The following is a 27,397-nucleotide window of genomic DNA, read 5'->3' as shown; positions in this document are numbered from 1 at the left end:
GAGCAATAGATAAGATATTTATATGGTGTGAGTTTTCCTTGAAGAGAGAGGATTTCAATTACCTACACAGTCCAAACAGGACTCGTTGCTGATTTATTTCTACGCTGACATTGTTTTCACTGCTAATGCAGGTTCTTCACAGTGCCGTATTTACATATATCATTCATCAACCTGCCAAGGTGCGAATGTGCCGATTTATATATTTTTTTTTTTGACAGCAATTAATTTCTCTTTAAGGCATATTTAATTTGATCAAAAGGCTTAGAGGGTGCGTTGAATGGAGTATATTGAACTTTTTAAGATATTATGGATGGATGGATTACAGTATTTTTTGCTGGGTATGTATGCCGTATACTAATAGCCGATAATATTTAATAATTTATTTGCGGTAATTATCATTACAGAAAATACATATTTCGAAAATGTGATCCCCGCAGCATGCTGAAATATGTATTTATAATTTACGATTGATAAACTGCTATTGCTGTTGTTGTTCCCTGAATTTTGAAAAACAAATATTTATATCCATGCAGATCTTCGACAAAAATACCCTATCTATATATGTGGTATTACATCCCATTTCGACCAATTCTGAACCCGACCCCTTTAGAATTGGCTGAAAGTTTTTCTTCTTTTACCATAATATATAAAGAAAAGAATACTTAAAAATCATTTTCTTACATTTTTTTGTTATATAAATAAAATTGATAAAAAAATTTTTAGTTTTGAAATTTTTTTTTTCAATTAAATAAAAAAAATATAAAAAAAAAATCGGCCCACTCCGGGATTAGTGGGGATGATTGCAGAATTGATTGAAGTTTTTTATGAGAAAAAAAAAATGGCCAAATTCGAAAAATCTCGAAAAACTGAATAATTAAAAAAAAAAATTTAATTTTTTTTTGTATTTTTTCCGAAAAGTACATTTAAAAACAAATTTAAAAAAAAACGGTAAATTTTGGAAAAAGTTATAGCATTTTGAAAACAAAAACGGTGTTTTTTTAAAAATTCATAACTTTTTTTGAGTTTGATGAAAAAATTTGAAAAAATTCTGAAAAACGTCTTTCGTAAGGAAAAGAAGAAAAACTTTCAGCCAATTCTAAAGGGGTCGGGTTCAAAATTGGTCGAAATGGGATGGAATACCCCATATATAAAAAGAAGTGTACATTTTGATTTTCACTCCATAACTCGAGAACGGATACAAAGATTGCCATGCAATTTTTAGGAAAGATACAGGAAGGAGAGATGATGGTTAGTTGATTTTGAAATCCCAAATCGGTTTAGTCATTCTTGAGTTATTATTTTTTTTTAGAAAAATCTATATATATATAAAGAAGTGTACATTTTGATTGTCACTCCATAACTCGAGAACGGATAGAAAGATTGCCATGAAATATTTAGGAAGGATACAGGAAGGAGAGATGATGGTTAGTTGATTTTGAAATCTCAAATCGGTTTAGCCATTCTTGAGTTATGATTTTTTTTAGAAAAATACTATATAAAAGAAAGTCGTGTTAGTTACACTACGCATAACTCAAGAACGGATGAACCAATTTGGCTGAAAATTGGTGGAGAGGTAGCTTATAACCAGGGAACGGACATACGATACTTTTTATCCCGTTCTGGCTAGGGTCTTGAGATCAAAACGTGGACCTGGGTAATCCTGAGATGCGTTTGTACAATATGGGTATCAAATGGAATCTTTTTTTGAGTACTTTGATACTGAGTATTTTTCGTACCCCTGGGTGACTCGGGTCTCGAGATATAGGCCAAAACGTGGACCCGAGCACCCCTAGAATGTGTTTATATAATATGGATATCAAACGAAAGCTGTTGATGAGTGCTTTAGTACAGTGTAGTTTTCATACCTATTGGTGACTAAGGTATCGAGATATAAGGCCAAAACGTGGACCCGGGCACCCCTAGAATGTGTTTATATAATATGGATATCAAATGAAAGCTGTTGATGAGTGCTTTAGTACAGTGTAGTTTTCATACCTATTGGTGACTAGGGTCTCGAGATATAGGCCAAAACGTGGACCCGGATACCCCTAGAAGGTGTGTGTAATATGGATAGCAAATTAAAGCTGTTGATGTGTGCTTTAGTACAGGGTAATTTTTATATCGCTGAGATGCAAGGGTCTTGAGATATAGGCCAAAACGTCGACCCGGATACCTGTACAATGTGTGTGTATTATGGATATCAAATGAATGCTATTGCTGAGAGCTTTAAAGTAATTTCCATTGTAATATTCGATTTAGTAGCATCAATCTGGCAAAACTGATAAATAAGCATGCGAAGCCGAAATAAAGACATGAATTAATAATACCCACATACCTATATATGTACCTATGTACGTCCTATTCGATTTGCCTGAAATTCGGTGTATTAATTTGCCTGTATTAGTATTTACGATCCTTTTTTCCGGGAACTAGACCAGAGACGGACTGGGACTAGGATTAGGACCACCCATAAGAGATGAAGGAGAATGAGAAGAACTTGAGAGAAGAGAAAAGAGGGTATGAGAAGGAGACTGAGAAATAGAGATAGATGAATCGAAAAAGACGGAGGGAGGATTGAATAAAAGATTAAGAAAAATATAAGAGGGGGGAGGCAGAGTTAGACGGAAAGAGCTTATTAAGATGTATGCAGATAGACCAAAGTTAGAGCAGAACAACGTCTGCCTGGTCTGCTAGTTTACAATACAATAGAAACTAGTCAGGGTTTTGAAAGCAATGTCATCTTATAAGGAGCTTCTTTTTGATTAGGCCGGCTTATTCCGACAGACAAATTACGAGCAATGGACGCAAGCAGGTAAGATAATAGCAGGGTTCAGAAAAACTCCTCATTGATAAATTCAATATTCATCTTTTTCGCTGAATTAAAAAAAAGTCATGATACATTAATTTCTATTTCATCAATTGTGGGTTGAAAAAATGTAATACTCTATTCTGAAAACTCAATCAAATATTTATCACTTTTATCGCATAAAAATTGTCAAATACAAGGACTCACGCTTTCCTCAAAATAAAATTCATATCAAAAGAGCTTAATCGCTCTTTTTTGTCTCCCGTACCTTATTTTCTATATACCTTTGAAGAATATATACGAATTAAAAAATAAGGTAAATATATAGACGAATTAATTGAAAGAAATATACGTAATATATGTCGCGACTTCATAATTAAATTAATAGAGCAATTAAGGCAACGCTTGCCGCACAATATAGAAACGCTTACCAAAATATATTTCTTCTCGGTTGCAAACACTTTGAGAATAGTAAAACCTCAAAGGTTTTCATATTTCACAAATGAAAAAAAAACAAGTAAAGCACTGATGAAATAACGAGATTACAAGTGCAGTAGACAGTCAACATTAAGTTTTTGGTTGATGTTAAGACCAGCTTGTCGATTTTGTGCTACCACTAAGTAATGCTGAAGTTGCAAGAACGTTTTCAAACATGAGTTTGTTTAAAAGCAAACACAGAAACAAAATGAATTTATAATTTATTTAAAAATATATTTATTTAATGAATTTAGTTGTGTTGAATTCGCTTCTGACAATAAGAAGTGGTCTTAAAAGGCTGAATAAATGCTGTCATGACTTTTAAATAAACAACGATCTCTTAAAATTAATGAACACAAAAAATATTTATGAGTGTAACAAAAATAATAATTCATCTTATGAGGACGAAGTCATGTTGTTGTTGTTGTTGTAGCAGTGCTTCGCCCCACCTAACAGCCGCGACCGATCACAAATTGTCATCAATATCCTCTAACGAGAGTCCAAGGAAACTTGCTGTTTCAACAGGGGTGGACCATAATGAAAGGGGTGTTTGAGGCGTTGGTTCCACATTACAATTAAGGAGATGGTTGGTGTCATGTGGGGACACATTGCAAGCGGGTTATACGTTTTGTGTGTCGGGGTTGATTCTGGATAGGTAAGAGTTTAGCCTCTTACAGTATCCAGAACGAAGTTGAGCAAGAGTGACACGCGTATCCCTGGGGAGTATGCGCTCCTCTTCCACAAGTTTTGGGTACTTTTCTTTGAGTACTGGATTCACCGGGCAATTCCTGACATAAAGGTCCGACGCCTGTTTGTCGAGTTCACCAAGGACCTGCTTGTGTTTTTTTTGCTTCATAAGGCTGGGTTCTCAGGTGCCGTATTTCCTCAAAATGCTTACGGACATGACTCCTTAAGCCCATAGGCGGTGTTGGCTCATCAATCAGATGTCTGTTTGGATGCCCAGGTTTTTGGGTATTCAACAGGAACTGTTTGGTTAGCATCTCATTTCTCTCCCTGATGGGGAGTATTCTCGCCTCATTATGTTGATGGTGTTCTGGGGACATAAGAAGACAGCCCGTGGCGATTCTGAGAGCAGTATTTTGGCAGGCCTGTAGTTTCTTCCAGTGGGTAATTTTTAGGCTTGGCGACCATATGGGTGACGCGTAGCACGTAAACGGCTGGCCAATTGCTTTGTATGTAGTAATGAGCGTTTCTTTATCTTTTACCCAGGTACTGCCAGCAAGGGATTTGAGGGTTTTATTACGGCTCTGGATTTTCGGAACAATTGCGGCTGCGTGCTCACCAAAATGTAGATCCTGATCAAACGTCACACCCAAGATTTTGGGGTGTAGGACAGTCGGTAGCGTGGGGATAGGACACCACCCTGTGGCACCCCTTGTTAAATTTTTCATGATTTTGATGTTTCGTTTCTAAATTGCACCGATGCCTGCCGACCACGCAGATAATTTGCGGTCCATCTTTTAAGACATGGGGGAAGGGTAGAACCTTCCAGGTCTTGCAGTAACGTCCCATGGTTGACCGTATCAAAAGCTTTTGATAGGTCTAGCGCTACGAGTACTGTTCTATGGCGGGGGTTTTGATTTAAACCGCAATTTATCTGGGTGCTGATGGCATTTAGCGCGGTGGTGGTGCTATGGAGTTTTCTGAAGCCATGCTGATGACAGGCTGGCTGCAAATTTGCTTGGAAGTAGGGGAGCAAAATGGCTTCAAGCGTCTTTGCTACTGGCGATAGGAGAGATATCGGTTGATACGCCTCTCCTATGTTAGCTGGTTTCCCAGGCTTTAGTAGCGGGACCACCTTGGCCATTTTCCATTTTTCGGGTATGACAAAGGTGGAAAGAGACAGGTTGAAGACATGTGCTAAGTATTTGAAACCCTCTTTCCCTAGGCTTTTAAGCATCGGCATGGCTATGCCGTCTGGCCCACTGCTTTGGATGGTTTAGCGTTTCCAATGGCATCTTCAACCTCTTTGGCGGTGTTGGTAATTGGTGACGCGCTGAATTTATGTTTATGTGCGTATCTGTTGGCCCTCCGTCTATCTTTGTCGACCGTAGAATGCATTACATATTGACGGCAGAAAGCGCTCGCACATTTTTTCGAATCCAACACCACTTTATCGTCGAAGGCGATGGAAACTTTGTCATTGTGCTTAGACGGATTCGATAGGGACTTTACGGTGGACCAAAGTTTACCCACACCGGCAGAGAGGTTACAACCTCTTAGGTCTCCTGCCATTTCGCCCGCATGTGTTCATCCACAAGCAATCTGATGCGTTGGTGTATATCCCTTATTTGGGGGTCGCCTGGGTCGAGCTGTCTTATAAGGTCACGTCCTCCCGCTAAATTTGCGGCCTCCGCCGGGAAATGGGGCCGAATTTCGGGAATTCTCCCGGCGGGAATGAAACGTGCCGAGGCGGATTCAATGACCTTGCGGAAAGCACGCTCCCCTTGGCGGGCATCAGTCGGGATAGGGAGGGCAACAAAGAGGTGGTCTGTAAAAGATTTGTATTCGTCCCACTTTCCTTTTTTAAAGTTTATGAAAGTGCGTTTTTCTGTAACGATGAAGTCGGCGGTACGCTCGAACGAAATAAGTATAGGCAGGTGGTCAGATGCCAATGTTACCATCGGCTGCCAGTTGACGCAGTTTACGAGTTCTGTGCTCAAGATTGAGATATCCGGCGAACTGTGACAGCTTCCTACCGTACGTGTGTGGGCGTCTCCATTTATTGTGCAGAACGTCGTTTCTTCTATTTGATCCACCAACATCTCATCCCTACTGTCCGCCCGCAAGTTTGAATGCCATAGATCGTGATGGGCATTAAAGTCGCCTAAGATAATGCGATTGTTGCCAGTGAGTAAGGCGCTAATATCAGGGCGGTATCCACTGGGGCAACAGGTGGCAGCGGGGATGTAGATGTTGATGATTTCTAGGCTTGCATCGCCTGACCGGACAGATAGGCCTTGACGTTCTAACACACTGTCCCTGCGGTCGATGCCAGGATCAAATATATGATATTGCACAGAGTGGTGTATTACAAACGTGAGGCCCCCTCCATTTCCGCTCTCGCGATCTTTTCTGTGGACATTATACCCAGAACAGGTTTGCAGTGCAGATCTTGCTGTGAGTTTAGTCTCTTGAATCGCAGCAATGCGGATGTTGTGCCGCTTCATGAAATCGACTATCTCCGTGATTTTCCCAGTTAGTCCATTACAGTTTAACTGCAGAATTCTGAAGTGCATAGGGGGAGACGTCGCCACTCTGGGAGTAAGGGAGGGGTGATTACGCCTGGGTTGAGGAAGACCAGGACGCAACTGCTGTTGTGGCCCTGGGACTGGGCGTCCTTGGGCAAGCATTGGGGTACCCGGTAGATTGGGGTTTGCGACCTGGCAACATGGCGCAATGAAACCCGTCGGGGGGTTGCCGTCGCGGAGACCAGAACATCTAGGAAAGTGGCACCGCCCAAGGCAGGAGCTGCATTGGGCGGATGTCGCAAACATATATATTCTGTGCTGGCAAACGGTGCAAACGGGGTTAGGGACTAAGAGTCTGTTTCCCTGACCTAAACGATTGCTGCCGGAAAAGAGGGGGGGAGAAGACGTGGGCAGGGGCTGATGCTCAGCATTGCTACCGACCCTACTACGGAGATAGTAGTTATGAGTGGTAGCAGCTGAGTTGTTGGCGCCGCGGGGCGCGAGCAGCAGCGGGTACTAGTTGTGGTTTGCTGAGCAGCTGGGCTGCTGGAAGGTAGTGGGAGGGGGGGTGCTAAGGCGTAGACTACGGGACGCCCTTGGACGTGAACAGCAAGGAGCCACAAAAGATTTATAAAAGTTACGTCGACGTCGGGTTTTGGGACCAAGCCCAGAACAACCTGTCCGATGCAACCATCCCATACACGAGACATACTGAACAGAGTATGACCGTCCTAAAAAGATTCTTTTCCGGCAGATGCAGCAAAACCATTTCTCAGGACCGGGTCAGGAGACGGACCCGGATTGGATTCGATACCTTCCCGGAGCAAGAGAATATGGAGAAGTCCCGCTGCAAGGAGATGCTGGGAGGATGAAAATTTGTGGGAGGGACGCAACAAATTAAATGGGGTTACACTGAAATGACAGACCTTGGTTGGGAAAAATCCCGAGTCGCTCCGGTACATAGAACCGACTGCCTTGGGAAGCGGATGAAATCATAGATTTTGAAGTCTAAGGCCCTTGCAATATATCTCGTCCCAACTTAAACTTGAATATCGCATACATGTATTTTAATGGTGATTCGTACACCCGTAGTACGTTAAAAATTGAATAAAAAATTGGAAAAAATTTAAATTAATTAAATTAATAATTAAATAAATTGACCTATAGCCGTGCCATCATTGTAGTAGTGTGAAAAATACTTCTTACTTTTTAACGATACCTTACCGCCAAATGGCAAAACAAAAGTAAAAAAAACGCATTTTTGTCATTAAAAAATATAAAATGAACTATAACAAGTAAGGAAGGCTAAGTTTGGGTGTAACCGAACATAAAGGTGGACCAGGGGTGACTCTAGAATGTGTTTGTACGATATGGGTATCAAATTAAAGGTGTTAATGAGTATTTTAAAAGGGAGTGGGCCTTAGTTTTATAGGTGGACGCCTTTTCGAGATATCGCCATAAAGGTGGACCAGGGGTGACTCTAGAATGTGCTTGAACGATATGGGTATCAATCTGGATACCAGGAATACTTCTTCCACAGGAAAAGATGGCACCAACAGTGGCAGGATTCACGTGGGCAAAAATCAAAGGAATATACATTTTTATGTATGAGTAGCACAGAGTTTGAGAACATTATTCTTGGGATGACCATAGAAGCACAGGGTAAACACCCGCTTATAATATGTGGAGACTTCAATGCGTGGCCAACTGTATGGGGTAGTAGTAGAACTACCCATAGATGTAGAGTTCTTCTCGAAAGCCTTACACCCCTGAGGCTAGAAATTCTAAATGAGGCAGGGAAATATACATTCGACACTGGCAATAGACGGTTCATTATAGATCTCACGTTTGCTAGTAGCGAAATAGCGAGACGAGCAAAATGATCCTTCAGTAACGTCTACACACATAGCGACCACAAATCTGTTAGCCTAGAGCTTGTGGAAACTGCGCCAAGGAACGCCTCCAACCAACTGCAAAGAAGAAGATGGAAACAACACCTTTTTGAACCAGAAGTATTCGATGTTGTATGGAACGATGCCGTAATACGAAGGACACATACGGAAGATCTTTCGGTTCAAATATTTAAGTCATTAGGTATGGCGTGTGATGCTGCCATGCCCAGAAGTCGCTTAAAAGTCAATCGGACTCCGGTATATTGGTGGAACGAGGAAATAACGGAGGAGCGTAGAGAATGCCACAAGGCACGGCGAAGGGCACAGAGGGCACGCTCGTTGCTACGAGATGATCAGCTACACAATACCTACATAGCCCAAAGTACGACGCTTAAAAATGCTATAAAAAAGAGCAAGAGAGCCTGCTTCAAGGAACTGATGGATAGTGCTGATTTTGATCCTACGGGATTGGCTTACAGAACGGTGATGGCGAAAATTAAAGGGCGGAAATTAGAGCAGCCTACATGCCCGATACTAATGAGAAGAATTGTAGAAACTCTTTTTCCGACACAAGATTACCGGACCTATCAAAGTGAGGTTCTCGAAAGAATGGACATCCCAGAAATAACAGAGCAGGAGGTACTAGATGCAACACAAAGAGTTGCGGACAGTGAGTCTCCAGGACCTGATGGAGTGCCAAATATAGCTCTTAAATCAGCGATAAGGTCTAGAACATCGGTATTTACGGATCTCTTCAACGCCTGTTTCCAAGAAGGCGTCTTTCCACGCTCATGGAAACGTCAAAGACTGGTTCTCTTGCTGAAACCTGGTAAGATGCCCGACCAGCCATCTTCATACAGGCCACTTTGTATGTTGGATTCAATAGGAAATATTCTCGAACGTATTATTAGTGGGCGTCTGCAGCAGACCCTGGAAAGCTCAGGTGGCTTGTCAAATAGTCAGTTTGGATTTAGAAAATCGAGATCTACGATAGATGCAATACAAACAGTTGTCAACATAGCCCGCGGAGCCATAAACGGAGGCCAAAGTAAAAGGAAGCTCTGTGCACTGATAACCTTGGATATTAGAAATGCTTATAACACCGCTAACTGGATGCAGATAATGACGGCGCTACGAAACTTTGGCACACCTGCTTACCTGCTCCGAATAATTGGTAGCTGTCTAAGCGACAGAGTACTCCTTTTTGATACGGATGAGGGACCAAGAAAGCACAACATCACGGGCGGTGTCCCTCAGGGATCTGTTCTAGGTCCAGCTCTTTGGAATGCGATGTATGACGGGGTGCTACAAATCGACCTTCCCGGAGGCACGGAAATTGTCGGCTATGCAGATGATATTGTCGTAGTAGCAGTGGCCAAGAAACTTGATCTGCTCCAAGCATTATGTAATGACGTCGTGGGAAGAATAAGAGAATGGTTGACGAACATGGGGATGGAGATGGCTAGCAATAAGACAGAAGTGGTTCTGGTGAGCTCAAAGCGAACTGTGGATGAGTTGGTCCTAACCATAGGAGATTATCAAATAAATTCAACGCCCTCCGTGAAATATCTAGGAGTAATCATTGACTCAAAACTAACTTTTAGGGAGTACTTCAGGGCGGTGGGGGAGAAAGTTTCAAGAGTTAGTGGAGCCCTAACGCGAATAATGCCCCACATCGGCGGCCCAAGCGAAGCTACCCGTCAGCTATTATCCAACGTAACCAGCTCTATAATATTATATGCAGCACCGGTATGGCACGGATCTAAAATGGTCCACCAAAAAGATATACTAGCAGCCTACCGCATTACTGCTATACGAATAGCATGTGCTTATCGGACGGTGTCCGACGACGCGATCTACTCTCAGGTGAAATGGCCGATCTGTATGGCATTGGAATCAGCCGACCATCTGAAGATGCTAAGAAAAGCGCAAGGTCACGAACAATAGTTAGGTGGCAAGAACGGTGGGAAGATTCGAGAAAAGGGCGCTGGACCTTCATGCTAGTCCGGAATATAGCGGAATGGTACGAGCGAAAACACCGCGAACTAAATTACCACCTCACACAGATATTGAGCGAGCACGGCGGCTTCAAGGAATATCTACATAAGCGTGGGATAGAGGAGGATACTTTCTGTCCAAGCTGTCCCTCCGAATTGGAAAGCGCAGAATATGTAATGTTTCACTGCCCTCGTTTTCTCGGCGAAAGACTGTCTGTAAACAGAGTTTTTGGAGAGGAGCCTTCCATTAGGAATTTAGTTCCACGAATGTGCGGAAAAATAGATTGTTGGATTGCTGTGAGCAAGATGGCCTTTATAGTAATGACGAAATTGATGCATGCTGAAGGGGAGCGCAGAGAAATGCGCATACAAAGTAGTGGCGACTAAATCGCCTTTCCCCCCGTGACGTTATGCCTAACGGCGGTCCCACGGGGTGCGGACACATGAACAGCATCAGCCTGGTTTCATTGGGCCACTTGAAGGTAGTGCGCTACCCCAAAGTCCAATAAAAAAAGGGGTATCAAATGAAAGGTGTTAATGAGTATTTTAAAAGGGAGTGTGCCTTAGTTCTATATGTGGACGCCTTTTCCAGATATCACCATAAAGGTGGACCAGGGGTGACTCTTGTTGTTGTTGTTGTTGTAGCGATTAGTTACTCCCCGAAGGCTTTGGGGAGTGTTATCGATGTGATGGTCCTTTGTCGGATACAGATCCGATACGCTCCGGTAGCACAGCACCATTAAGGTGCTGGCCCGACCATCTCGGGAACGATTTATATGGCCTCATTAAACCTTTAGTCCATCCCTCCCTCCCCACCCCCAAGTTCCATGAGGAGCTTGGGGTCGCCAGAGCCTCGTCAGTTAGTGAAACGGGATTCGCCGCTCGAAGGTGAGGTTGACAATTGGGTTGGAGAAGCTATATATTGCGCTACACAACCCCTTGAATCCCCAGGGGTGACTCTAGAATGCGTTTGTATGATATGGGTATCAAATTAAAGGCACTAATTACGGTTTTAAAAGGGAGTTGTATATGTGAACGCGTTTTCGAGATATCGACCAAAATGTGGACCAGGGTGACCCAGAACATCATCTGTCGGGTACCGCTAATTTATTTATATATGTAATACCACGAACAGTATTCCTGCAAAAATTCCAAGGACTTTTTCATTTTCTTCTACTTAATATGGTAGGTGTCACACCCATTTTACAAAGTTTTTCCTAAACTTATATTTTGCGTCAATAAACCAATGAAATTACCATGTTTCATTCCTTTTTTCGTATTTCGTATAGAATTATGGCATTTTTTTCATTTTTCGTGATTTTCGATATCGAAAAAGTGGGCGTGGTTATAGTCGTATTTAGGTAATTTTTTATACCAAGATAAAGTGATTTCAGATAAGTACGTGGACTAAGTTTAGTAAAGATATATCGATTTCGCTCAAGTTGTCGTGTTAACGGCCGAGCGGAAGGACAGACGGTCGACTGTGTATAAAAACTGGGCGTGGCTCCAAACGATTTCGCCCATTTTCACAGAAAACAGTTACCGTCATAAAATCTATGCCACTACCAAATTTTAGAAGGATTGGTAAATTTTTGTTCGACTTATGGCATTAAAAGTATTCTAGACAAACTAAATGAAAAAGGGCGAAGCCACGCCCATTTTAAATTTTCTTTTATTTTTGTATCTTGTTATACTATATCATTACTGGAGTTGAATGTTCACATAATTTACTTATATATATACAGTAAATAAACAGTGATAAACTCCACGTCAAGTGATACACACGTGTAAAAAATTGTTCACCCTGAAGACGATTACCGTGTGTAATCGAAATATATTGGTAATATATAAAAAACCCTTGTGTTTTTATTTCAACTCAGACCTCAAGCCAGCTAGAAAAAAAAAAGTGATTAGTTAACAAAAAGGTCGCCAAAATCAAAATTTATATACAGTAAAGATATTATTTTTTTGTTAAAATTTGACTTTAAAAAATTTTTTTTTTTTAAATTGGGCGTGTTCTTCATCTGATTTTGCTAATTTTTATTTAGCACATACTATTACTATATAGTAGTAACGTCCCTGCCAAATTTCATCATGATATCTTCAACGACTGCCAAATCACAGATTGCAAAAGTTTTAAATTACCTTTTTCTAAAAGTGGGCGGTGCCACGCCCACTGTGCCAAATTTTACTAATTTGCTATTCTGCGTCATAAGGTCAACCCCCTACCAAGTTTCATCGCTTTATCCGTCTTTGGCAATGAATTATCGCATTTTTTCGGCTTTTCGAAATTTTCGATATCGAAAAAGTGGGCGTGGTTATAGTCCGATATCTTTCATTTTAAATAGCGATCTGAGATGAGTGCCGAGGAACCTACGTACCAAATTTCATCAAGATACCTCAAAATTTACTCAAGGTATCGTGTAAACGGGCAGACGGACGGACGGACGGACGGACGGACATGGCTCAATCAATTTTTTTTCGAAACTGATGATTTTGATATATAGAAGTCTATATCTATCTCGATTCCTTTATACCTGTACAACCAACCGTTATCCAATCAAAGTTAATATACTCTGTGAGCTCGGCTCAACTGAGTATAAAAACAGTATTATTTATGTACCTCTCTTGTACTTAATTTTATTTTTTTATTTTACTGTACCTTTTTTATAACTTTGGCAACGGGTTTTGCATTTCCTTGAACAAATTTAGCTCTTTCTAACCCTTTTTTTCTAAATTCTAGCCCCAAAGAAATTTTTTTCTGGTAACCCTTTTTTTCACTCAGAAACATTATGAAATTAATGTTTGCCCTTATTCTGACAAGTTCGGTATGGATATTTTATAGGGTTGTCTGTCATACATATCTGTGGACATTTGACAAAAGAACTTCTCTCGAAATAAAGCAATTCTCCAAGATTTTTATCATATATATGAAATTTCAATGCGCATATTTCTGTCTTATAGCCATATTCCTAGGACCGTTAGTTCAAAAGTTATAACGGTCACCAAAACAACTTCTTTTGTAGTTTTTCACAATTACGTGTGACAAAAGAGCTTGTCTCGATTAAGTTGGAATTTCCAACGTAAAAATCATAACGCAAATTTATCAAACAAACTTGTCTCTGTTTATCGTTTGAGTAACTTCAACAATTTTAATTTGACAAAACAACTTGTTTCGATTGAAGTTCTTTTGTCATATGCATGCTTAAAAAAAATTGCTTTCTCAATTTGAACAAGCTAATTTGTCAATCATTCAGTTGCCAAATGAAATTGTGACAGAACGTCTTGCATCAATACAGGTTATTTATTGCGAAAAAAGTGTAAATTGCAGAGAAGTGCTTTAGCTAAACTTATAAAAGTAAAATAAGCAAATTTAAGTTGCTTTTCGAAAACAAAACAAGTTTTATTGAAAACAAGTAAGGAAGGTTAAGTTCGGGTGTAACCGAACATTACATACTCAGTTGAGAGCTATGGTGACAACATAAGGGAAAATAACCATGAAGGAAAATGAACCGAGGGAATCCGTGGAATGTGTTTGTATGACATGTGTATCAAATGAAAGACATTAAAGAGTATTTTATGAGGGAGTGGGCCATAGTTCTATAGGTGGACGCCATTTAGGGATACCGCCATAAAGGTGTATCAGGGTTGACTCTAGAATTTGTTTGTACAATATGGGTATCAAACGAATGGTGTTAATGAGTATTTTAAAAGGGAGTGGGCCTTAGTTCTATAGGTGGACGCCGTTTCGAAATATCGCCATAAAGGTGGACCAGAGGTGACTCTAGAATGTGTTTGTACGATATGGGTATCAAATTAAAGGTATTAATGAGGGTTTTAAAAGGGAGTGGTGGTTGTTGTATAGGTGGTCGCCTTTTCGAGATATCGCCATAAAGGTGGACCAGGGGTGACCCTAGAAATTGTTTGTACAATATGGGTATCAAAAGAAAGGTGTTAATGAGTATTTTAAAAGGGAGTAATCCTTAGTTCCATAGGTGGACGCCGTTTCGAGATATCGCCATAAAGGTGGACCAGGCGTGACCCTAGAATTTTTTTGTACAATATGGGTATCAAAAGAAAGGTGTTAATGAGTATTTTAAAAGGGAGTAATCCTTAGTTCCATAGGTGGACGCCATTTCGAGATATCGCCATAAAGGTGGACCAGGGGTGACCCTAGAAATTGTTTGTACAATATGGGTATCAAAAGAAAGGTGTTAATGAGTATTTTAAAAGGGAGTAATCCTTAGTTCCATAGGTGGACGCCGTTTCGAGATATCGCCATAAAGGTGGACCAGGGGTGACCCTAGAATTTGTTTGTACAATATGGGTATTAAAAGAAAGGTGTTAATGAGTATTTTAAAAGGGAGTAATCCTTAGTTCCATAGGTGGACGCCGTTTCGAGATATCGCTATAAAGGTGGAGCAGGGGTGACCCTAGAATTTGTTTGTACAATATGGGTATCAAAAGAAAGGTGTGAATGAGTTTTTTAAAAGGGAGTAATCCTTAGTTCCATAGGTGGACGCCGTTTCGAGATACCGCCATAAAGGTGGATCAGGGGTGACTCTAGAATTCGTTTGTGCAATATGGGTATCAAACGAAAGGTGTTAATGAGTATTTTAAAAGGGAGGGGGCCTTAGTTCTATAGGTGCTCGCCTTTTCGAGATATCGCCATAAAGGTGGACCAGGGGTGACTCTAGACTTTGTACGATATGGGTATCAAATGAAAGGTTGTAATGAGTATTTTTAAAAGGGAGTGGGCCTTTGTTCTATAGGTGTTCGCCTTTTCGAGATATCGCCATAAAGGTGGACCAGGGGTGACTCTAGACTTTGTTTGTACGATATGGGTATCAAATGAAAGGTTGTAATGAGTATTTTTAAAAGGGAGTGGGCCTTCGTTCTATAGGTGTTCGCCTTTTCGAGATATCGCCATAAAGGTGGACCAGGGGTGACTCTAGACTTTGTTTGTACGATATGGGTATCAAATGAAAGGTGTTAATGAGTATTTTTAAAAGGGAGTGGGCCTTCGTTCTATAGGTGTTCGCCTTTTCGAGATATCGCCATAAAGGTGGATCAGGAGTGACTCTAGAATGTGTTTGTACGATATGGGTATAAAATTAAAGGTATTAATTAGAGTTTTAAAAGGGAGTGGTGGTAGTTGTATATGTGAGGCGTTTTCCAGATATCGACCAAAATGTGGACCAGGGTGACCCAGAATATCATCTGTTGGATACCGCTAATTTATTTATATATGTAATACCTGCCACGATTTTAAGGGTTTTTTATTTCGCCCTGCAGAACTTTATCATTTTCTTCTACTTAATATGGTAGGTGTCACAACCATTTTATAAAGTTTTTTCTAAAGTTATATTTCGCGTCAATAAACCAATTCAATTACCTCACCATGTTTCATCCCTTTTTTCGTATTTGGTATAGAATTATGGCATTTTTTTAATTTTTCGTAATTTTCGATATCGAAAAGTGGGCGTGGTCATTGTCGGATTTCGTTCATTTTTCATACCAAGATAAAGTGAGTTCAAGTAAGTACGTGAACTAAGTTCATTAAAGATATGTCGATTTTTGCTCAAGTTATCGTGTTAACGGCCATGCGGGAGGACAGACGAACGACTGTGTATAAAAACTGGGCGTGGCATCAACCGATTTCGCCCGTTTTCACAGAAAACAGTTAACATCATAAAATCTATGCCCCTACCAAATTTCAAAAGGATTGGTTAATTTTTGTTCGACTTATGGCGTTAAAAGTATCCTAGACAAATTAAATGAAAAAGGGCGGAGCCACGCCCATTTTGAAATTTTCTTTTATTTTTGTATTTTGTTGCACCATATCATTAGTGGAGTTGAATGTTGACATAATTTACTTATATACTGTGAAGATATTAAATTTTTTGTTAAAATTTTACTTTAAAAAAATTTTTTTTTAAAAGTGGGCGTGGTCCTTCTCCGATTTTGCTAATTTTTATTAGGCGTACATATAGTAATAGGAGTAACGTCCCTGCCAAATTTCATCATGATATCTTCAACGACTGACAAATTACAGCTTGCAAAACTTCTAAATTACCTTCTTTTAAAATTGGGCGGTGCCACGCCCATTGTCCAAAATTTTACTAGTTTTCTATTCTCCGTCATAAATTCAACTCATCTACCAAGTTTCGTCGCTTTATCTGTCTTTGGTAATGAATTATGGCACTTTTTCGGTTTTTCGAAATTTTCGATATCGAAAAAGTGGGCGTGGTTATAATCCGATATCGTTCATTTTAAATAGCGATCTGAGATGAGTGCTCAGGAACCTACATACCAAATTTCATCAAGATACCTCAAAATTTACTCAAGTTATCGTGTTAACGGACGGACGGACGGACGGACGGACATGGCTCAATCAAATTGTTTTTCGATCCTGATTATTTTGATATATGGAAGTCTATATCTATCTCGATTCCTTTATATATGTACAACCAACCGTTATCCAATCAAACTTAATATACTCTGTGAGCTCTGCTCAACTGAGTATAAAAATGGGAAGACGTAAAAAATTAGTGGTTTAGCCCAAAAAATAAAAGTGACCTCCAATATATGTATGCCCTAGTGAAAGTCTGCAAAATAAAAAAATAGTTCATCCGTTTAGCTTCGTGGATGGTGAAGTGTTGAATGAACTCCCAAATGAAACAGCTTCATCCTATAATGTGCTATTCGATACTAATAACATTTCTATGTTGCGACAACATCTAAATACTTCCCAATTTAGGAGCATTGAAAGCGACCACTCAGAAGAAGATATATTTCATGAAACTGATTACAACGATTCAGATTATGTAACTTCGAACATTTCTGGTCATAATACTACATCGGAAAGTATCAGAATGATGGAAGGTGTAATTGAATCAAACCTTAGCGATACAGTTTCACCACAATTTAATGAATAATCCAAAGCCAAAAAATTTTAAGAAAACTAATAAACTAAACAAAAATTTGGGAAAAGAATATGTTACATGAAAGAATAAGACAATGTCAGCAAAGAAAACTGAAAAATTAGTCGATTGCTTTAAAATGTGTACTACAAAAATCACCATGGACCAACAGGAAAAAATATTCAAAGCCTACTGGAAACTGGGGGATTATAACAAGCGACGCTATTACTTTGCTCGATGATACACATAGAGCCCAAAAAAAGCGAAACGCTTAAAAAAGCCTCAAATCCAAGAAATCGACAATTTGTTTATTTTTATCACTTTTAAATTAATGGACAGACAACTCGAGTATGCAAAGTGTTTTTTTTAAATACTTAGGGAAACGGATCAAAGTATTAAAACTGTATGTCGTCAAAAGATCAACGGCCCTTTTGGTGGAGATATCGCAAATGACCAACGAGGCAAGCATTCTCCTCATCATAAGTTGTCAATCGAAAAATATAATGAAGTACTTGCACATATATACAGTATACCTAAGTACCAAAGCCATTACAGTCGTTCTCACACTAGTCAGCTATACTTCCAGCGTGGCCTAAACCTTGCTCACTTATATAGATTGTATAAAGAAAAGTACTCTGAACCGGTCCAATGTTTTTTATAAATGTCCATTATGGACTTTCAATTTAACAGTGCACGACGGAGAAACGAAACAAGCAAACTGTTACATATGGCACGAAGTAATTGCAAAACATGGAGCAAATGATATTGGTTCCTGCATTTTTAAATGTTTGATGAGACTGCCAGAATCTATTAGTCATGTTATTATGTACAGCGACTCATGTCCGGGACAGAATCGTAACTCTTATATTTCAGCCATGTTTGAACAAGTTATGGAAAAACATCCTAGTATAGCGGTTATAGATCATAAATTCCTAGTTGTGGGACACACGCATCTTGAATGTGATTCCGTTCATGCAAAGATTTAAAGGAACAAGAAAAATATGTCAGGATCCATTCAGCATCCGCACGACTGGGTCAACCTTATAGCTGCTACGAGTAGTAAATACGTCGTACATGAAATGAAGCAGGAAGAGTTTTTTGAATTCAGTGCCCTCCTTAAAATGAACTACACTTGGAGGTCGAAAAACTCAAAAGGTAATTTTCAAATCGTAACTTATAAATTTCAAACTTTATTAAACATACACATTCATTATTTTAGGTGACTTTAAATTGGATATCCTCAGACTGAGTGATACAACTGATAACTACCTAACGCTTATGGATAATCATGGTTTAACATCATTCCTAAATTTATATAGTCGTAGTGTTTCTGGAAGCTGCATCGATCATGTTTTTGGTCGCAGCAGCTGTAGTACTTTTAATATTATTTCCGGCATAAACCTTGATTTCAAAATTACATATCATACTATGACTGGTATATTAATAAACATTGCATACAAAAAAAGCATAAATAGAAGTAATACGAGTTCAAAATTAACCAAGATTAATTTCGGTTTGCTTAATCAAAGCTTGCGGTTTGGGTCCTGGGGCAAAGTTTTTGCTGAGAAAGACGTATCCAATGCATACCACATTTTTTTTAAATACTTTTATAAGCCACATTCAGGCTGCAAGCTTCTCCGTCACTTCACTTAGATCTGATATAAGGTTAAAGCCTTGGATAAGTAAGCAGTTGATGAAAAAGATTCGCCTTAAAAAGAAGCTTGGAAGAAAGAGCACTAAAAATCCTTCGAATACAAGGCTTCGTAGCCGGAATAGAGATCTTTGCAGAAGGTTAAGAAAATAAGTACGATTGGAACGCGACAGTTTCTATCGAAATGAATTCAGGTCGTGGTTTGGAAACCCAAAAAAAGGAATGGAATGTTATAAACAGCCTTTTAAATCGGAGTCCTAAAGCAATTGACTCATCAATTGTTTTTTGCAATAGTGGCCTAAATATTTCTGATCCCACAACTGTAGAAAACCTTTTTAATAGTCAATCGGGCAAACTTATACAACTACTTATACATACGAACTTTCAATAAATAACTCAGTTATTTCAAATTTAGGTAGTAGTTTTTTCTTTGAACCCTTTACTGGCACTGAATTACTGAAGGTAGTAAAATCATTGGACAACTCCAGATCTTGTGGCTCTGATGGTGTTCCAAATCAGGTTTTGAAAAAAGTCGCTTTAAATTTGGTTGACATTTTAATTTATTTGTTTAACAAAAGCGTGTACTCTGGAACTTTTCCTACTGATTTAAAATGTGCTGTTGTCATTCCTTTATATAAAAAGGGGAACAAAAAAGATATAAACAATTACCGACCAATCTCTTTACTTTCTTCTATTTCCAAAACTTTTCAAAAGCTTGTTAAAAGCAGAATTCTTTCTTTTCTTAACAACAAACATTTTTTCAGCTCGATGCAATACGGATTTAGATCTGGACTCTCAACAGAAGATGCCCTGCTGAGCTTTTGTTCCGTTATTTATGGCGAGTTAGACAAAAAGCAGAACTGTGCTGACCTGTTTATTGATATCACGAAAGCATTTGATATGGTTGATCACCAAATACTGTTAGATAAATTGTATTGCATAGGCTTTTGTGGCTATATGTACAATTGGCTGAAATCATATTTATCAGGAAGAGTGCAGAAAGTAAAGGTTGGCAATTGTTTAAGTAATTCTGTGACAACTACCTTAGGAGTACCCCAAGGGTCTGTCCTAGGTCCAATACTGTTCCTTGTTTATTCGAATTCTTTATTATCTTTGCCGTTCTATGGAAAGGTTACCGCTTTTGCAGATGACCTTGCTATAGCCTATAGTTCATCGAACTATCTGGATTTGGTAGCAGGCGTCAACTTCGATGCTCATTTGTTGAGAGTGTGGTTTGCTAAACATAAACTGATCGTCAGCAATAAAACTAAACTGATGTATTTCAATTTACATCCAAGAATCTCACCCGATATTGCCATTATATTCCACGCCACTGACTGCAGAATTTCTCCCTTAGCAATATGTCGTGCTCTGGTACATCGTTTAATCATGAAACAAATTGTAGAGATAAGTGTTTCCCAATTGAAACAGTTTATACCTTCGAATATCTGGGTGTTTCTGTGGACCAATCCTTAAGTTGGTCAACACATATTTCTCGCCTGAAGGCATACATGCGATCTACTGTGCGCTATTTTTATAGTCTAAGGAATATATGTTCAAACGCAACGCTTAAGACGCTTTATTACGCTTTGGTTCACTCTAACCTTCAATATGGCATATGCTGCTGGGGTGGTGCGTCTTACAGTAAAATCCAGCAACTTCTTACTATTCAAAAATGTGTCATAAGGAAAATATGTAATGCGAACCGTTTCCACCACAGCATGGAGTTATTTAGAGAGCTGAAAATTCTTCCAGTAAAACACATGTACTATTACAAGACTTTAAAAATATTCTTTATTCGTTGTGGGTATTTACACAGCCTAGTCACGGATAATTATAATTTGAGGCAAAACTCACTCGGACTTGTTGTTGTTCCCACATCTCGTACTACTTATAACATAATAACTTTTTTACTATCGTATCTTGTAAAGTTTTCAATACCCTACCTGCGTCTATACTGAAACCCATATTGTACAAACGCATTCTAGAGACACCCCTGGTCCACCTTTATGGCGATATCTCGAAAAGGCGACCACCTATACAACTACCACCACTCCCTTTTAAAACCCTCATTAATACCTTTAATTTGATACACATATCGTACAAACAAATTCTAGGGTCACCCCTGGTCCATCTTTATGGCGATATCTCGAAACGGCGTCCACCTATGGAACCAAGGATTACTCCCTTTTAAAATACTCATTAACACCTTTCATTTGATACCCATATCGTACAAACAAATTCTAGAGTCACCCCTGGTCCACCTTTATGGCGATATCTCGAAAAGGCGTCCACCTATAGAACTATGGCCTCTATACTCTTTAATGCCTTTCATTTGATACCAATGTCATACAAACACATTCCAGGGTTTCCCTCGGTTCATTTTCCTACATGGTTATTTTCCCTTTTGTTGTCACCATAGCTCTCAACTGAGTATGTACTGTTCGGTTACACACGAACTTAACCTTCCTTACTTGTTTTAATTGGCTTTTGTCAAAAAAACTTGTGTCGACATAAGACAAAAAAACCATGTCCTATTTTACAAAAATGAAATTTGAAAAAAAAGCTTGTATGAGGTAGGATAATTTTTTTAAGCAAAGGCATTTGACAAAACAACTTACCTATTTGTTTTGTATTTATTTAAAAAAGTAAAAGGTTTAAAATAACTCAACTGATTGAAGAACACTTCTTTAATTACCAGTATCCAAGTTTAAGTGATTTTGTCCTTTATATGTAAGGAATCTTTATAGTGGAAGGCCCTAAACATGTTTTTTTGCCCTCCTGAAAGGTTTGCATTTTTGAAACAGGTTATTTTGTCAAATGTCCACAGATATGTAACTGTCCTTGAGTTCTACTCCAATCGGAGTAGATTTAACTATTCGTTTAGAAATATGATAGCTACATATATAAGCCGCTATCATTTTTTTTTAGAAAAAAAGTTGAACGTAACTTTGTATTCCCCAAAAAAGATATAAACAAAATTTTGTACGAAACATGGAGCAATCACAATTTATTACTTTTGTAACACAAGTAAATACTGGCAAATAGAGCTGCCAAAAAGTGAGGTTATGTTGTTGCGTTAACTTCATTATTGCATTATGACCAAGTAGCTTTTTTCAATTGATAAATTCATTAATTCTTATATCTAATATTTGGGAAACTGGAAAAAAAATTCTTTTTTCGCGATGCAGCATGGTAAATCAAATAATGGTGAGTAACAAAAAATGGTGAGTGGTGAAGCACGGTTTGCTTGAAACAAGTTTAAATGGAAGGGTTCATTACCCTGGATTTTTCTGCAAGGTGTGATTCTATGCCACCGCGGGAGCATTTATCCACCGAAATCCGCGATCAAACCCTTTCCGAAAAACAGATTTTTCGTACCTCAGCGCTACGTGGTTTTAACGTTGACTCCAATCAACATCTGGGAAGTCATATAGCAAATTAATTTTTGAAAAGAACATTTCCATTACTGATATACCCTTTCTGGGCTGGCAGAGCCACTATGGAGAAGTGACCTTGTTCAAAAAAACTTTCGAAAAGTGTTTTAATGTTACTTCTCACGTAACTTTAACGAAGGAAATTAAAAAGACTTTTTAATGATAGATTACTATTTCTGTAAAAGAAAGTTTTGAAATAGGTGACTATAAAGATGGATAGAGGAATTTAAAGTCAGATGGTATCGTAATGTAAATCATATGCAAGCCTGCAATAAGACTTATAATTGGATAAAATATGGCATATTGTTCCTTATCATACCTGGTTCAAAAACGGTATATCAGGCTATTGTACTCGATGTATTATTTTATTATAGCGCCGTAGGTATGACTGATTTTTAGTGGGTTACAAGCGTTATATAAAAGACTTATAATTGGGTTATTATATTCTTCCTAATGTCTTATAATAATTCCTTATGTAACCCTTATACATAATATTATCTTTCAGATAAATCCTATTCCTGATGAAATAAGTACATAAAAGTATTGAGTATTATAAGGAATACTCTAGTACTAGTTATTACTCAGCTTGCGCTGCTTTTATAATCTCTGTTGCCTCGTCCGCATATTTCTCCAAAGGTCTAGGCGTTTCACCTCCTAGAAATGTTGCATAAGAACTTCGGCTGATGACTACATGTGTGTGTGTGTGTGAGATATCTCTTCACTTGGAGCTGCTGGTTATGTGTGTGCATGTACGTCTCGTCGCCTTCTATGCATGTGTGTAAATGATATTTGATGTGTTCATGTATACAAGTGTGGCTTGCTTTAATGTTTTTTTGTGTTGTGTCAGCACAGTGATGCTAATATTCGCCACACTGCCCTCCACCTAAGTCGGATCGTCCCGATCAGACAAATCTCTCAATCCAACCGCTGCTAGCCTCTCCAATTGAATCACCCTTCTATTTCGTGGTTTCCCAATTGTTTGGATGCGGTAGATGATCTGCTTTCTGATTGATCTGCTAACAACTTTGTACGGCCCTTCCCAGCTACATTGAAATTTTGAATGAACACCTTTCCGCCGGTGAGGGTTATATTACTTACTTACTTACTTAATTGGCGCTTAACCGTCTAAACGATTATGGCCGTCCAACAAGGCGCGCCAGTCGCTCCTTCGCTCCGCCAACCGGCGCCAATTGGTCACACCAAGGGAGTTTAAATCGTTTTCCACCTGGTCCTTCAAACGGAGTGGGGCCGCCCTCTACCTCTTCTTCCATAGGCGGGTTCCGATAGAAACACTTTCTTCGCCGGAGCATCATCTTTCATTCGCATAACATGGCCTAACCAGCGCAGCCGCTGCGTTTTAATTCGCTGGACTATGTTGATGTCTGCGTATAGCTCGTACAGCTCATCATTACATCTTCTTCGGTACTCGCCATCGCCAACGCGTAGAGGTCCATAAATCTTTCGAAGAACTTTTCTCTCGAACACTCCCAAAGCCGCTTCATCTGCTGTTGTCATGGTCCATGCTTCTGCCCCATATAGCAGGACGGGTACGATAAGTGACTTGTAGAGTATGATTTTCGTTCGCCGAGAGAGGACTTTACTTTTCAATTGCCTACCTAGTCCAAAGTAGCATTTATTGGCAAGATTGATTCTTCGCTGGATTTCAGTGCTGATGTTGTTGCTAATGTTGATGCTGGTTCCCAAATAAACGAAGTCTTTTACTAATTCGAAATTATGGCTGTCAACAGTAGCGTGGTTGCCAAGGCGCATATGCGCTGACTCTTTGCTCGATGACAGCAGGTACTTCGTTTTGTCCTCATTCACCATCAAACCCATCTTTACCGCTTCTTTTTCCAGCTTGGAGTAAGCAGAACTAACAGCGCGGGTGTTTAGGCCGATGATATCAATGTCATCAGCATATGCCAGTAAGGGTTATATACCACTATCAAATCTCCCTCCAGGAAACCTTCCGAATTGTTGTTCTTGTCGTACCTGTGTTTCATCTTATTACTCATTATCCTGGTTCGTTCCCTCATACTCTGTTGTTTGGTCAATGAGCTACTTCGTAGGGCTTGATCTTGAGAGATTGGCTTTGCATAATCAGTATCGTTTTGACGTTTCAAAACAGTAATGCGCCCTGGCTTTAAACCACCCTTGCATTCTTTCTGGGAAATTCTTTCCTTCATTTTAGTGCGTTTATTTCGGTTTGTCAATGCCAGTGTTCTTCCCGCAGATACATTCGGTATTGATTTGTGTGTTCCCTTCGTTCCACTACGCTTTGCCCGGCCTACTGTCTTTGACTTTCGTGGTCTTTGTCGAGTCTCCTCCACCAGCACTCGATTACTGCTGAACCCTTTCTCAAAACTGTAGTTAAGTGGTACATCCTTGTTCTTATATTGCATAATCCTTCTCTGCATATCGATCCTGATGCCATGGTCAACTGAGAAATCCAATATGCAATCGCAATATGACTTCATCAATGATCTTTGCCACAAAGAATTTGTGTAGAACCTTCCCAATTAAAAAAACTTCACATAACACTTCTCCCTGGACTTGGTTATACTCGCCAGTGACCGTACGCATCTTGCTCCAGGTAATGGCTTTACTCTCCTGTTGACCAAATCAGATCGGATTAAGGAATGAGATGCGCCCGTATCTACACTCAGTACACGCTCTTTGCCATCCACATTGCTTCTGACGGCAAGACTGCTCGATTTTCTGCCCATACAGATATCACAGGACATTCAATATCTGGAGCAAGTTCTCGATCTTTACATATGGCTTGCTCTTGCTCATCTCCTCCAGCTTTGTACTTAAGACCACCCATACTATTGGAACCACTAGGGTCAAGACCGCAATGACGTGGAATTTGACTGGGCTTCCCGCATTTGATTACTCTTTCACTCCCCTTTTGCGATGCTTTCAATGCCTCCAATATTGTGTTCATCCAGTCTGGCCTTTCTACTTCCACACGGCGTGCTTTGAAAGCCGGCTTACACAGAAGCGATGCTGTTTCCTGAATCAGAGCATGCGATACCGTTTCTGCGAATGTAGGTTTTGGGTTTGCGTATGTTGCTCGTTTCGACATCCCGTATTCCATTTATAAAGCTCTGTATTTTAACGCTCTCGGTGTATTCCACGGGTGCGCCCGCATTTGCGAGATGAGCCAATCTTCTATGATGATGATTGATGTGTTCATGTACAGAAGATTGGTTTGCTTTAATCTTTTTGGTGTTGTGATTATTTACTAACAGCATAGTAATGCTAACATTCGCCACAATATATATATTAGGGTGGCCCTTAGTTATGGTGAAAAAAAAGTGTTTGGATTCTCGATCTCACCCGATAGAAACAAGGGAATAGCCCAAAACGAATATATGAAAAAACAGTATTATGCCAAACAAAAAAGGTTTATAGGTTGCGAAGGAGCTTGGAATTCTGGAAAGGCTGCATTTTTACCAGTCCAAGTGTCCATATTCCTTTCCATTAGAAACTTTTACAGAACTTTTTCAATACAATTACTTCCTTGCTTTTCTAAAAAGACTGCAACCTGTCAAACGCTCCATTAATAACAGAGTTACAGACAAAACATATTCCATATTAACACTAATTATGTTCAATCATTTTATAGGACAAAATTAAACACCCGCTAGTGAAAAAAATTCTCAAACGTGTACATCGTTAACGTCAAATTGAGTATCCTACAAAACTCCGAACCCCAAAACATTTATATATAAATTCTTAGTAAAAAATCGAAAATGTGAATGTCATATTTTTAAAATTATTTGAATTGCTGTGAATTTTGTTTTAATAAAAGTGTGATATTTAGGAGAATGGCTATCACGAATGGCCAGAGAACGGAAGAAAGGTTGATTTGTTTGCTCGCGGTAAATAAACTGAATCGCCATGAATAACCTATTTGTGTTTCAAACCAACTTTTCTTTTAAATGTGTCGATATTGAATAAATGATTTAAGTCATCGAATAGCGATTAAACACGTGATCAAGGCTGTTTGCTATTGTGAACGGTTCTTTAAACATTCGCCACCTGTATGAGTTCACAATGCATGCGAATTTAATGAAAGTTAACAGAATGAATGCTTTGGTGCAAACACATAACGAAAAGTTAACTTCTAAATTTTCATACTTTCCCTTATTCGCAGCATTTTTTAAGTTTTGAAATAAAATAAATAGCAACAGATCAATGTTAAAATATTTCTAGTAACCAAAAATACTGTAACGAATTTACTGCATTTCGCTTATTCCAAATTCTCTGCTAACGTCCGAATCGCTAAACTGTTGAATAAATAACTCCAATATTGAATAATGCAAAAATGGCCTTTATTAAAGTACTTCACAATAACACTTATACTTCGCAACTAATAGCTTGCTTAAACCAAACTGATTGCCGCGCCTCTACTGCTGCTGCCTTTTATACTCTGTGATTTCCTCGTTGCATCTTCTAGGCGCTTCCAGAATTTACTTAGTTACTGCTATAAAATTATAACTACAGATGCACGTGTATAGCTTCTCATATGCGCGTGTGTTTGTGAGCGACACTTACACAATTATAATTGCATACTTTTGGGAGCATTTCAGATAAGATATCTGCATGCGTTTGTGCATCTCTTCTCCGCTGCGTGTACGTACATATGTGTAGACATAATGATTGATCTATTGATGTGCATACAAGTCACTGCTTAGCATCGCTTAGAGATGACAGTACCCCTTAGTGTTGCTAATATTCGTAATATGTTTCAATGCAATTTCTGCTAGCTCTCAGTTGTCAAAGATAAAGTGTAGAGTAAATTTCTATCTGAAGAGGCCCCTCATCATTATTTGGCCAATTTTTGTAATTTTAAATTTATTTGAAATAGAAATAGGAAGAGGTTAGTGATAACCAGTCAGACGCTATTCCACCCACGTTAAATAGATTAGGGTGGACGATTTCAAGTTCTTTGCGCAACCTCTAAATCATTTTTGATTGGCCTAAAACTTTTTTT

This window comes from Eurosta solidaginis, chromosome 4, assembly GCF_040869045.1.
Source record: "Eurosta solidaginis isolate ZX-2024a chromosome 4, ASM4086904v1, whole genome shotgun sequence".
NCBI classification, from domain to species: domain Eukaryota; kingdom Metazoa; phylum Arthropoda; class Insecta; order Diptera; family Tephritidae; genus Eurosta; species Eurosta solidaginis.
This window is presented reverse-complemented; position numbering follows the sequence as displayed.